Here is a 14,090-nt window from a genome sequence, read left to right as displayed (position 1 = left end):
ATAGAAAATTAATCAACACCTTCTGACCAATCACAATCCAGAATTCAACAGCGCTGAATTCCGTGCTATAAATGTATTTTGTAACTGATAGCTATTGAGACTTGATCCTTAAAAAACAGCTGAATTTCTGCCATTTTGATAATAATAATAATAATAATAATAATAATAATAATAATCACCTTCCATACTGCTATTTTTTTAAAAAAAGATAAGATAAGCTAATAGCTGTATGTCAAAAAAAAAAAAAAGAAAACACTCCATCTTGGATTTATTTTTTACTAATTCGTTAGTGTCCATGTGTCCTTTGTTGCCTAGAAACAGAGCCTCCGTCCCCCACCGTGGTCATGTAGCATTTAGCATGTAGCATTCAGCCTGCAGCTCTGGACTAAAGGGTAATAAAGGTCAAACTTGACCAGACTGGATCTGTCCCTCCCCCTACAGCCTGCACTGCTATGACCTGATTATTGATGGCCTTTTGTGTGTGTGTGTGTGTGTGTGTGTGTGTGTGTGTGTGTGTGTGTGTGTGTACTTGGCCCAATGGGCAAATGGTCAGCTCAGTGGACCAGAAGTCAGCTGCGTGACCTCTACACCTCCCCGAGAACACCTCATCAATACTAAACCGCCTGTAGAATAAACGACACATCGGGATGAATTATTAAGAGGGTATAAATATATAAATATATAAAACAATACATTACACACTAAACACATTATTATATACAGGTGGATTAAAAAATAATCATCATTTCGTGTCAATGATTTATGTTATTATTCAAGAAAAGTAGAATTTTTAATTTCCTCACTGAAATCTCTCTGTTTAAACACCTTTTTTTTTTTTGTTTGTTTTTTTAATTTGTTCAATTTTTTTTGATCCCATTTATTCCAGAAATGTAAACGTGGGCGTGTTATTAAATACAGAGTTGAGAATATCTCTAAAACAGTGGCCTACATGCTAATTTTCTTTCTTTCTTCCTTCCTTCCTTCCCTCCCTCCGTCCCAATCATTTAAATGATGCCTTATATGTTGCTTGGTGTTACTCGCATTCATACTGGTTAGAAAATACATTTTATTTTCTTTCTTTCTTTCTTTCTTCTTTTTGAAATGAGGTTTTCGTTGTTACACAAGGTTAGAGGAGTTTTATAATGAATATTTCATTTAATTTTTTTCAGATAATTGGTTTTTTTTTTGGTAATCATTGAGGCTTTCTATGTTGTGTGCTGTTACACATTTTCATTGTGATGTGATAATGAATTCATTTAACAAAAGATCACTTTTACAGGAAAGATGAAGAAAAGAAAAAAAATTGAAAAATGTAAAATGGAGTCTTTGGACAGAAGAGAGACATTTACGGCAGAGCGACGGTATCTATTGTTTGTAGACCTATTAAGGACTTAATAAGAGTAGAACTGTTGTTTGTGTGTGTGTGTGTATGTGTGTGCATGTGTGTGTGTGTGTTCTTTCCCCTTAGTCATTGTACTGGTGAGCTTTATGAGCTTCAAATGCAAAACAGCATTGATCTCTGTTCACTGTCAATAAAATAACCGAGTCATTCATCCGTTTGCATGTGTGTGTGTGTGTGTGTGTGTGTGTGTGTGTGTGTGTGGGGCCTGATCAATCTAAGGCAGGGCTAATTGATCGAGGGACACACACTTTCACAATGAGAGAGAGAGAGAGAGAGAGAGAGAGAGGAAAGCAGGCCCGGACATCTGCATGAGAGCATCTCATTCCACACACCGGCGTTAAAACGACAAGAAACACACACACACTCGTCCACCAGGTAGGACCCCTGCTCTTTATCTATTTCTGCTGCTTCCATTTGGACTGCTCATACACACACACACACACACACACACACACACACAAAGAGATTTTAATATTGTTGCTTAGATAAACCCAATTTTTTTTTGCATGAATCTCACACACACACACACACAGCTGTCTGTATATATGCAAAAACATATGTGTGTGTGTGTGTGTGTGTGTGTGTGTGTGTGTGTGTAAAACATCTGTGTATTTGATGCTGTTGAGCAGGGAGGAGCTTAAACAGCAAAACAGGAAAGAAACTGTACACAGATCAATGTGTTTGTTTGTGCATGTGTGTGTGTGTGTGTGTGTTTGCTTTGCATTGGTACGAGGCTGGTGTGTGAACAGTCGTATCTTAGTCACTTATTTGAAACTTTATCAGCCATGCTGCGAAAAAAAGAACTCCTGCTATTAAATAAATAAATGAATAAATAAATAAATAAATAAATAAATAAATAAAATTGAAATGCGCTTCACATTTCCTACATTAACGTTCTTTAAAAGGGCTTTACAGTGTGAGAAAACTGCAAAATTAAAAAAAAACAAATATATAAACTAAAACCTATTTGAATGAACTTCTTCAAATGATTTCATTTACAGCAAACATTAATTTATTCATATATTTATATTTAAATAATATACTGTAATTATACGATGATATAATGCTTTCATTTTTACATTCATATACAGAAAGGAAGAAAGAATTAATACATTATTTTTTGTAAATTAAAAAAAATTCTCCATAAACGTCAGACTAACATTAATATTAGTATTTTTATTATTATTATTATTATTATTATCCAGTAATATATTTACAATTAACCTTTAACCCCTTAACATTTCACACATCGGTGTAAATAAAATAATAAAATTAATAACACCGTTATATTTACTTTTTAATTCTGGTCCACTGTAATCTTCATCATCATCATCATCATCATCGTCTAATACAACAAAACATAATGGAGATGCGTTACATTTCATTACATCAAATTATAATTCTACTGTTGCAACATAAAAAAAGAAAATATATATATTTTATACACACACTATTTCTACACACACAATTTCTACACACACAATTTCTACACACACTGTTTCTGCACTATTTCTACACACACTGAATCTATACACACTGCTTCCACACACTATTTCTAGACTAATTATTTCTACACACACAATTTCTACATGCACTGAATCTACGCAATCTGCTTCACACACACTGCTTCTACACACACTATTTCTACACACACTGCTTCTACACACACTGTTTCTACACACACTGTTTCTACACACACTACTTCTGCATGCACTGATTCTACACAATCTGCTTCTACACACACTATTTCTACACACACTATTTCTACACACACTATTTCTACACACACTGAATCTACACACACACTATTTCTACATTTACTATTTCTACAGACACAATTTCTGCACAAATTATTTCTACACACACTAGTTATACACACACTATTTCTACACACAGTTTCTACACTATTTCTACACACACTACTTCCATACACACTATTTCTACACTCTCTGTTTCTACATACACTACTTCTACACACACTGAATCTATACACACTGCTTCCACACACTATTTCTAGACTAATTATTTCTACACACACTGTTTCTACACACACTATTTCTACACACACTATTTCTACACACACTGTTTCTACACACACTACTTCTACATGCACTGAATCTACACAATCTGTTTCTACACACACTATTTCTACACACACTGCTTCCACACACATTATTTCTACATTTACTATTTCTACAGACACAATTTCTGCACAAATTATTTCTACACACACTACTTATACACACACTATTTCTACACTCTCTGTTTCTACATACACTACTTCTACACACACTGAATCTATACTCACTGCTTCCACACACTATTTCTAGACTAATTATTTCCACACACACTGTTTCTACACACACTATTTCTACACTTACTATTTCTACACACACAATTTCTACACACATTACTTCTACATGCACTGAATCTACACAATCTGTTTCTACACACACTATTTCTACACACACTGTTTCTACACTTACTATTTCTACACACACTGCTTCTACATGAACTGCTTCTACACAATCTGCTTCTACTCACTGTATCTACACACACTATTTCTACACACACTGCTTCCACACACACTATTTCTACACACACTATTTCTACATTTACTATTTCTACAGACACAATTTCTGCACTAATTATTTCTACACACACTACTTCTACACATGCTCCTTATACACACACTATTTCTAAATACACTCCTATTTCTACACACACTACTTTTAAACACTGCTTCTACACACACTTTTTCTACATCCATTGCTTCTACTCACACTATTTCTACACAGTTTCTACACACACTACTTCCACACACACACACACTGCTTCTACGCACACTACTTCTACATGCTCTGCTTCTACACTAACTATTTCTACACACACTTCTATGTACCGCAACAAAACATGGAGATATATTACATCATATTATATAGAAAACTATATTATTATTAACTTTACTGTAGCAACAATAAGTATATAAATATATTTTATTTTTTTATATAATGTACATTTCATTTTAGAATTTCCATTAAACATAAAATAATTTTATGTCTAGATGCTCATTTGTATATATTTTATTGCGGACAAAAAAATGTAAGGAAATGTATTAAGATATTACGATATTTATCTTTATTAAATATAAAATAGCATTAATCTGCTTTCTGAAGGAAACGATCAGACAATACAGTCCTGATATTTATGCACAACTCCTGCGGAGATTTAAGGCATCACTGTAAATGGTACGCTACAGTAATTTAATTTACACACTGTAATGTGGATTCTGAAGAGATTTAAGTGTAAAAGAGATGAGTGTGTAGGAGAGGTGTGTGTAAATGTGTGTATGTCGAGCGAGTGGTGTGGAGAGGAGCAGGACAATAACACACACAGCTCGGGAGTTATTAAATGAATAAAGAGTCAGAGGCGGGGACGCTTATTGATTTTCAGCTGTTTTCCCTCAGATGGCGATTAGACACACACACACACACACACACACACACACACGTACACACACGTATACACACACACACACACACACACACACAGGGGGATTTAAAAGTGAGAGGATAATAACCGTGCTGCTTAAATTGTCACTTAAACCGCCATTTTGTCTCTGAGAATCCACCAAAATGTTCTGCATTATAAATGCAAAATACTAATTATTATCATTATTATTATTTTTATTATTATTATTATTATTATTATTGTAAATGATATTATTACTTCTACTATAGTAAGATTAATATGTAATTATATTTCATATTAAGTATATTTTGTTGTAGAATATTAATTGGATATTTAATTGTATTTTTATTAAACATATTGTTATAAAAGTCAGTGATTTGTATGAAAGATATAATCATTCTCATCCTAAATTCTAAAAATAGATTATCTTCTTTTTTCCATATATGGTCAGTGCACAGTTCGAATACTACTTCTACCACGACTACTGCTAATAATAATAATAATAATAATAATAATAATAATAATAATATCTAGATGCTCAGGTTTATGTTTAGACATTATGAGTAGATGTACATCATTAAATTTGCAGGATATTTACCAGATATTTATTATATTCTTTACTAAACATAATGTTATTCAATTCACTGTTTTATATAAAAGTAATTCAACCTGTATTTTATTTTTATATTAAAAATAATTTTAAAAAAATGCTTTAATTTTTTAAACTTTTTTGTGGGTTTGAGAGATACTGAGAATAATAATGTAATAATAATAATAAGAAGAAGAATTATTGCATCATAGATTTAAAATTCACACAGCACACACCTTCTAATTTTTTTTCTATGGATTATTAATATTAATAAATAAATCACTGTATTTAGTTACGATCGTTAATTAAACACACCACAGCTGCCCGGTCTTTCATTAGAATTATTAACCATCACAAATGTATTAAAAATGCACGCGCTCGGCTTGTTCGTGTCGGCGTTACTGATGACACGTGGGTTATTATTAATGACATTTCAAAATAAATCACGTATAAATCAGTCAGTTTCAGCCAACAGCTCTGTGTCCAGACATCACGCGTCTTTCTCTTTTAATAAACCATTCATAATAAAATAATAAATAAAAATAATAATATTAATAACAATAAACGCTACGTCACTCATTTCTTTGCACATGTAATTTTTGTAAAAAAAAAAACATATTCATTTAAATTTTTATTCACACTCATATTTCTATACTCATATATATATATATATATGTGTTTGTTTTTTTGTTTGTTTGTCTTTTTGTTTGTTTGTTTTTTCAACCAAATTTATTCATTGTTATCTTTCATTGTTTTGTTTTGTCTTGAGCAAGCTGGCACAAGAATTTGCTTCTGGATCAATAAACTTGATCTTAGTTGATCTTGTATTTGTTTACATGGCGTAATAATTGAGCATTAAAGTGAAACTAAACAGGTTTGATGTCTTTGATATGGAATGTTGAAAAAATGTAATTCTTCTTTAATACTGGAAGGATGTTATTTTTACAATCCGCCAGTTTGTGAGCATTTGATCATTTTAAATCCACATTAAACAGGATTTTCTTTCACATTCATTATAATATGAGCTTATAATCATTTACAAATAGAAATTTTCAACCAGTGTGTAATGTAAAGCTGTTAATCAGGCTGTTAATTAAGCATTAATAATTTAAATGTTAGATATAAATAGCAATAATTATATAAATTAACCAAACAGACAGAAATAAAGTTTGTGATTATACTGAATATAAACAACAATATGCATATATACTGTATGTGTTTGTATACAAAAAATATTTTAAAAAATATCAAAATTATATATATATAGGTAATGTATATAAGTAATGCATAAGTTACAAGAAAATAAAATAAAATTACTTATGATTAGTATTAGTGTTGTTGTTGTTGTTGTGTTTTATATTTCAAACGCACGAGGTCACAGGTTTGCAATTCTCTGTACAATAAAATTCTCTATACAATTCTTCACAGAAGAATAACTAAATAAAATAAAACAATGCTTTTTTATGCAAAATAAAAAGTAATTTGATACAATCCTTAAAAACTAGATAACTGTCTAAACATCCCACTTGCTTACACTTTAATTAGGAACAAAAAAGAATCAGGATTAAAATGATACAGTTCTTTTCTTTTTGTTTAATTAAAACAGCATTAAAACATGTTGTAAAAAATGAACTTTCTGCACTTTACCCCAACAAACACCGTTTCTTCTGTTCATTCCAACTACATTCTGATTTTTTAAAAGGAAATTATTAAAATGTTTCATAAAATTTTTTATTTATACTACAGAATTTCCACTGTGTACCAATATTATTTAGCCATTTTATTAATATAATAGGGTTTATCTAAATATGTCGTAATAATAGTTTTTATAAAGAAATATTTTAAGTTGGCCTGATTAATATAATATAATATAATATAATATAATATAATATAATATAATATAATATAATATAATATAATATAATATAATATAATATAATATAATATAATATAGCTGAGAATTTCTCAGATATAGACACATTTTAAATAATTATTATCATAAAACATCTATATTATTATTAAGTACATTTCATAGAATTGCATAGAATTTATTTATTTATTTATTTATTTATTTATTATTTTATTTTTACCGTTATTATTTCAGACTTAAAATGAAAAAAAAAATCTATAAGTCATAATAATCTTATATTTCTTTAATAAAAGAGTCCTAATGTGAAATATTAGATATATTTATGTGTATATTCAGTATATTTTTTAATTTTCTATCATCTTTTAGAGTAAATGTCCAATTCGTAAGTTATGATTTAATGTAAATAATGTTGATTGTGTGAACGTTACTGTAAAGCGAGACTCGTGATGATGGTACTGTGTGATGAGACGCCTCGGGGTTTGGGGAATGTAAATGTTAACCTGAGTCCTTCCATGAATTATTAATTTATTATTTAATTTATCTCTGAAAAAAAATATACCATTAGCCGTGAAATCAGTCAGCGCTGCGTCCTCAGCTGTGTGTGGAACTGAAATACAGGAAGCAGGAGGCTGTAAAACAAACTGCTGGAGGGATTCAGAACTCAGAGACCTGTTCTGTTCACACTGTAACTATTTCAGGATAAAAATGAACAAGGAACCAGGTTTCTGCTGAACCATCGAGCAGAAACCTGAAGGTCTCGTCTCAGTTCTTGAATTGGATCATATTCCTACTGAATAAAAAACATCCGCCAAATAAATACACCACAAACATCTAAAATCTGAGCCACTGAAAAAACGTTCATTTAAAATTAGTGTCACTTTAAGAATAAAACAAATATATGAATGATAAGAATTAAATGTAACGATGAATAAATTTAGAAAAATTAAAGTGCAAATAAAGTGTAAAAAATTTTTTTAAAGAAGATGTATGTGTATAAATAAAATGGGAATATAAAAAATGGAAATATTCTTTAAAAAATTACGTGCAAGAAATGAGTCACGTAGCGTTTATTATTATTAATATTGTTATTTTTAATGCATTTATTAAAAGCAAAAGTAAATAAATCAGCTGTTGGTTGAAACTGACTGATTTATACGTGATTTATTTTGAAATGTCATTAATAATAACTCACGTGTCATCAGTAACGCCGACACGAACAAGCCGAGCGCGTGCATTTTTAATACATTTGTGATGGTTAATAATTCTAATGAAAGACCGGGCAGCTGTGCACAGATGTGCGTTCAATTAATTAATGATTTTATCTCAAAAGATGAATGCACATATAAATTTCAAAATAAAAAATCTTCACAAAAGAAAATATCTCAATTATAGTCAAATTGATCTAAAACGATGATTGTTATACGATTACCATAAACCAAATATCAGATTATTAAATCTATTTCTACACATTTTTACTTATTTCAAGCATTAAACATTAAACAGAAAAAAAGCTAAATTTGCCAGCAGAACAAAATTGTCTCAAGCTAGAAATGAGTAAAAATGTTTAAGAAATATTTTTAATAATTGTAGATTTGGTTTAGTGTTGTCTTTTAAAACTATATTCAAGATATTTTCACTTGCTAAGCTGCTACTTTTTTGCAGTGCACACACACACACACACACACACACACACACCCCTGATAATTAGCATAGTAGGCCAGTTTGATTTGCATTTTGTGCGGCTGTTGTACAAACGCTCTGACGTAGGGCTCTGTGTTGTGTAATTAGAGACAGTAAATATCACACAAGTGCCTCCATTTGCTCTCTCGCTATAAAATAAACCTCTACTGCACGAAGTTCATCCCTGTGCCACACTTTGAGATGAACTCGAGCTGTGCAGCGGGTAGCGTGGCCACGCGCTGCTCATGTAATTACGAGTTTAAACAGCGACGCTTCACTCGCTCAATCACATTAACAATCTGTTATTCAGGAGTCTGAGGTCTCTGGGGTGTGACATAACCACGTCTCAGTACAGTGTACAGTAACACAACCACCACATCACCACAATCTACACCTCACACAACACACATTCTGGACTACACTGCAAAAAACATTATCTTCGCTACTAATTACAGCGTAATATAATGCAGGAGAATTTCTCACCTATTTCTCGGCTAGAGATTTATTTAAAATGAATTCTAACCTGCTGTAAACTAGTCGTCTATAAACCTCTGACAAGCAGCTGCACCACTGTCGGAGAAAATTAACCACTTAATCAATTAATCACCTTCAAGTTTCAGATTGATAGCGTTTCATATCAAAGTTGTAATTCGTAAAAATATTAATATTACAAAGCGCTGACACTGGAGACTCCTTCCATAAACGTTACACAAACATCTCCTTACAGATCAGTGATTACACACCTATAATATTATATAAATTCTCCAAAAGTCAAAAACATAAATATACTGTGGCTTACATTAACTAGTTACAGCACAGCGCTGGTGAGTTCTGGTCTCTGATTGGTCAGAAGGTGTTGATTAGTTTTCTATAACAGCAGCTCTGACAGTAGCAGCAGGTTTATATTAATACCTTATCGTTTCTATAGTAACAGCTCATTCACACAGACTTGTACACCATTAATAATAAACAATAATCAGTAATTAATATGTGTGTAATCATTGATCTGTAAGGAGATGTTTATGTAACGTTTATGGAAGGAGTCTCCAGTGTCAGCGCTTTGTAACTTTAAGGACAGAAGAGTTTACGCTTCGTTGCGGTTTCTCGGTAAGATGCGTAACAAGCTGCGATTTTTGTCTTAAAGAGAGAGAATAAAGAGCGACTGGTGAAGGAGCAAGCGTTTATAGCTGCTATAACGTAAGTGAAAACTCGTTTCACGGATGTTTCACAGCTATAAACAGATAAATAATACGATGTGTCGTTCTCTAATTAATAAAAAATGTACGTGTTGGCAAGTTGCTGTGGTGTAAGAGGAATAAAACACTTCAGGATGTGCTGTTACAGGAAAATAATCAACGTCAGGGTGGTGACAGTAACTCTGCTCCATCACACCACCCTGTAGCTGATTATTTTCCTCTAACTGCACCGCACACAGTGTTTTACTCCTCACTTATATTATGTTATTTCCAGAACATCTGTACAGTAGTGAAAATCAAAGAAAGCAGTATTTTTATGTTATTGTGCTTCACTTCTGAAAACATACGCCATTTAATGGCATCGATTTTGGACTGAAAACTGTCAGATCTGACGTAAAAACTTCTGCTGTCATTTCTCCGGATTAACGAGTGTGTAAACTAACACACTGTTACTGTTCTATCCTTTAGCATAGCAGTACTCTTTCTCTGCTTTATGCATATGTTTGAAATTACACTTTATATTTTTTACTATTTTACTATTTTAATTAAACTTTATAAACTTTTGCGTCATCATAAGCCGACCTGAATGTAATCTAATCATAATATTTCCCTCTTTCTTACTGATAAATCTTCCCAGGATTATAATAATTCATAATTATAATACCATGATAAAATTATTGTTTTTTGATAAAATTATTGTTTTTAATTTGCACCCTCCTGTAGCCATATATATGTTTATATATATATATATATATATATTTCTTTGCTATGATCTCGACCAGGAAGCATGTGTACGGTGAACATCACTCCAAACGCTGTCATGTCCTGCTTTTGGTTCATTCATCAGGAACTTAAACGCAGAACCCGCAGGCTAATAACGTCTGCTGTCATATCTGTTAGCGCAACAGCAGGCCTTTAAACCCTCGCACAGAAACGTCAATTCATCATCAGCTCCTCGGAGCTAATACGCTAATACCAATACTAACATGCTAACTCAGACTACTCCAGAAACTTCACGTGTTAGTGACAAATACATATAAACACTTTAGCATAATTAAACAACGTGACCAGATTAAGGGGCTACGTTAGAGTTTTGAAGTCTAAATTACAATTACAATTAAATCAAAATAAAAATGAAGCATCCATATTTGTATAAAACATGCATTCATATTGTTTTATATTATTTGCATATTTTATATAATTTGTTATTACTTTTTTTGCTCTATATTGTTTTAGAATTGATATTTTTAATGTTATTTATATATTTATATTGTTCTGTATCATTTTTTTTTATAGTTTTATATTTTTAAATAGTTTTAAATATTATTTTATATTCTATATTGATTATACTATTTAATTTTATATTGATTTTTATTATTTTTTGTATTATTTTGTATATTTGACATTCAGTAAACGTGTCGAATTTCATTACAGAGCCTTTTCACTGACAGACTCCACATAGATTTTGGATATAAACAAATTAATGTAAGTATAAATTTGTCCTCCTTATGTGAGCCTTTTTATTGTTATAAAGTGAAATGTGTACGCAAGAGAGACGTTCGCTGCATTTCTGTTTATATAAAAACATGTTTCGAGGAGGTTAGCTTCAGTTTTCTGTTACAAAAAAAAAAGAGATGAAAAAGGAAAGAAAAACAGCAGCAAATGCGTGGCCATATTGCGCCTCGGTGCCGCAGCGATGGTGAATGCGGTATCAGCGGGCACGTGCAGATGTCCACCCTGCTCGGCTAGTGGGCGCGGGGTCAAAGGTCGCGCTGACCTCTGTCGGTTAGGGCGCTCAGTGAGGTCACAGCTTCACTTCCATCGCTGCAGGAGCAGATGGACAGAACGCCCCTCCTCCCTCCGGGTCCCTCTCAGAAATCAAGACTAATGAAGCCACGCTTCTGCTGCGGCGTCTCCTTTCACAAACTGAACGAGGGAACAGCTGGAAAAAGTCTTGTAAACATTTTATGGGCCGGAGAAGACGTATGAACGCTCCAGTGACACGGAGGATCGTTCCTCTGTGTGTCATGTGTGTGTGTGTGTGTGTGTGTGTGAGGGAAATTTTATCATTTATATATATATATATATATATATATATATATATATTCATGTTTGGAAGAAACTCTGAGTCAAATTTCAATAAATATTCACAACAATTTACAGCCAGAAATCAAATCCACAATATTCCCTTAACCGCACACGGATTCGAGCAGAATCTGTTTCATATCTGACGTGTGTGTTAATGACAGACGTCTAATTTATCATCATGCAGCGTTTATGATGATCAGCATTCATACATCATCAATGCAAAGCCAAATTACACAACAGTCACACCAGCTGGATTTATAAACTCTAACTGTAAAGCATATCAAATGTTTATAATCATCATTACATACTTCTTTAAATAAATAACTTCATTTATATTAATGAAAATAATGTATCTGAAATATGAATATGACGTATGATGTGTGATTAGCAGCATCTGAAAACATGTATGGAAGAAATGTTATAATTTATTATATGATATTAATAAATGGTATAACTTTAAGGCTAACTTAACATAAAGGCTAATAATATATGATGTAACATTACATGTTAATAATAATATCGTATATAACCTATTACATGTTAATAATAATATCGTATATAACCTATTACATGTTAATAATAATAAGAAGAAGAAGCAGAAAGAAAAATAGTGGCCTTTTTAAATAAAACTTTAGTAATGCAGAACCTATGTATGTGTATATACTCTGTGTGTGTGTGTGTGTGTGTGTGTGTGTGTTAGTATAAAATCTAAAGAGTCAGTGGGAGGAAGTGAAGATTGCTCACTGTATCTAAATTCATAATATAACGTGTGTATGAGTGTAATTAGGCAACCTTGAGAAATTGTGTGTGTGTGTGTGTGTGTGTGTGTGTAAGCGCTTATAAGAGAGTGTCTTTCTAAAGCAAGTACAATAACCCTACTGTTTATTTCAAGACGATTTCAGAGTATAATCCATGAACCTCACCCTCACACACACACACACACACACACACACACACACACACACACACACACGCAGTCCCGGTTTTATAACAGCACATCGTGAGGATTTGCAGTAATCCCATATTTCTGTTCACTTGTAACAAGGATGGAGGGGAATTAAAAAGGATGGAGCATTGAGAGGGGAAGAAAGGAAGCGAGAGTGTTAATGGATCCTGTTTAAAGGCCGGTTCTCGTACTTCAGGAGGTTTAGGCAGTTAGTGTGTGTGTAAGCACTCGTTATGAGGTACAATAGTGATTAAGGATGCACAATTTTTGTACCATACTGATATGTGATGATCAATCTCTCTCTCTCTCTCTCTCTTTCTCTTTCTTTCTCTCTGCAAAAGTCTTAGGAAATGCTGTAGAGCAAAGATGCCTCAAAAATAATGAAATTAATGTTTCTACATTTAAAAAAATACTATAAAGAGCAGTAAAACAGTAATAAATGAAACAAAGTCAATATTTGTGGTGTGACGACCCTTCGCTTTAAAATAAAGCAGTATCTGAGGTGCAGTGTGTGCAGTTTTATAAGGAAATGAGCTGGAAGTGTTACTGAGCATCTTGCAGAAGCAGCCACAGTTCTTCTGGAGACTTTGACTGTCGACTCGCTTCTTATTTCTGCAGCGAAACCCAGCAGCCTTCATTATGTTTTTATCTGAAAAGTGTCTCTTATGGAATCTGCTGCTTTCTTTACTGACATACAAACATTTTCTGTAACATTTCATTTGTGCCGGAAAACTAATGTTTGGAATCTAAAATGTATTTGTACTGAATCAATAATGTAGAAGTCAGAAAATAAACATCTATAACAAATAGACTGCCTTTTGCACAGTACTATATATATATATATACAG

The 14,090-nt window shown here is 32.3% G+C and overlaps 1 long non-coding RNA gene across 1 annotated transcript in view; it reads left to right on the top strand.

The window, feature by feature from the left end:
- The first annotated feature begins 1,636 nt into the window (after positions 1-1,636).
- The window catches only part of LOC117597578 (uncharacterized), a 21,338-nt gene continuing 8,884 nt past the window's right edge, over positions 1,637-14,090 (top strand). The window contains exons 1-2 of the long non-coding RNA XR_004578341.2: positions 1,637-1,777; positions 11,643-11,693. This is a non-coding gene — a long non-coding RNA (uncharacterized LOC117597578). The remainder of the gene's footprint in view (positions 1,778-11,642; positions 11,694-14,090) is intronic.

The sequence above is a fragment of the Pangasianodon hypophthalmus genome, chromosome 6 (assembly GCF_027358585.1).
Source record: "Pangasianodon hypophthalmus isolate fPanHyp1 chromosome 6, fPanHyp1.pri, whole genome shotgun sequence".
Classification (NCBI taxonomy): Eukaryota; Metazoa; Chordata; class Actinopteri; order Siluriformes; family Pangasiidae; genus Pangasianodon; species Pangasianodon hypophthalmus.
The sequence above is the reverse complement of the archived record's forward strand: the minus strand, read 5'-3'. Positions and strand labels throughout refer to the sequence as shown.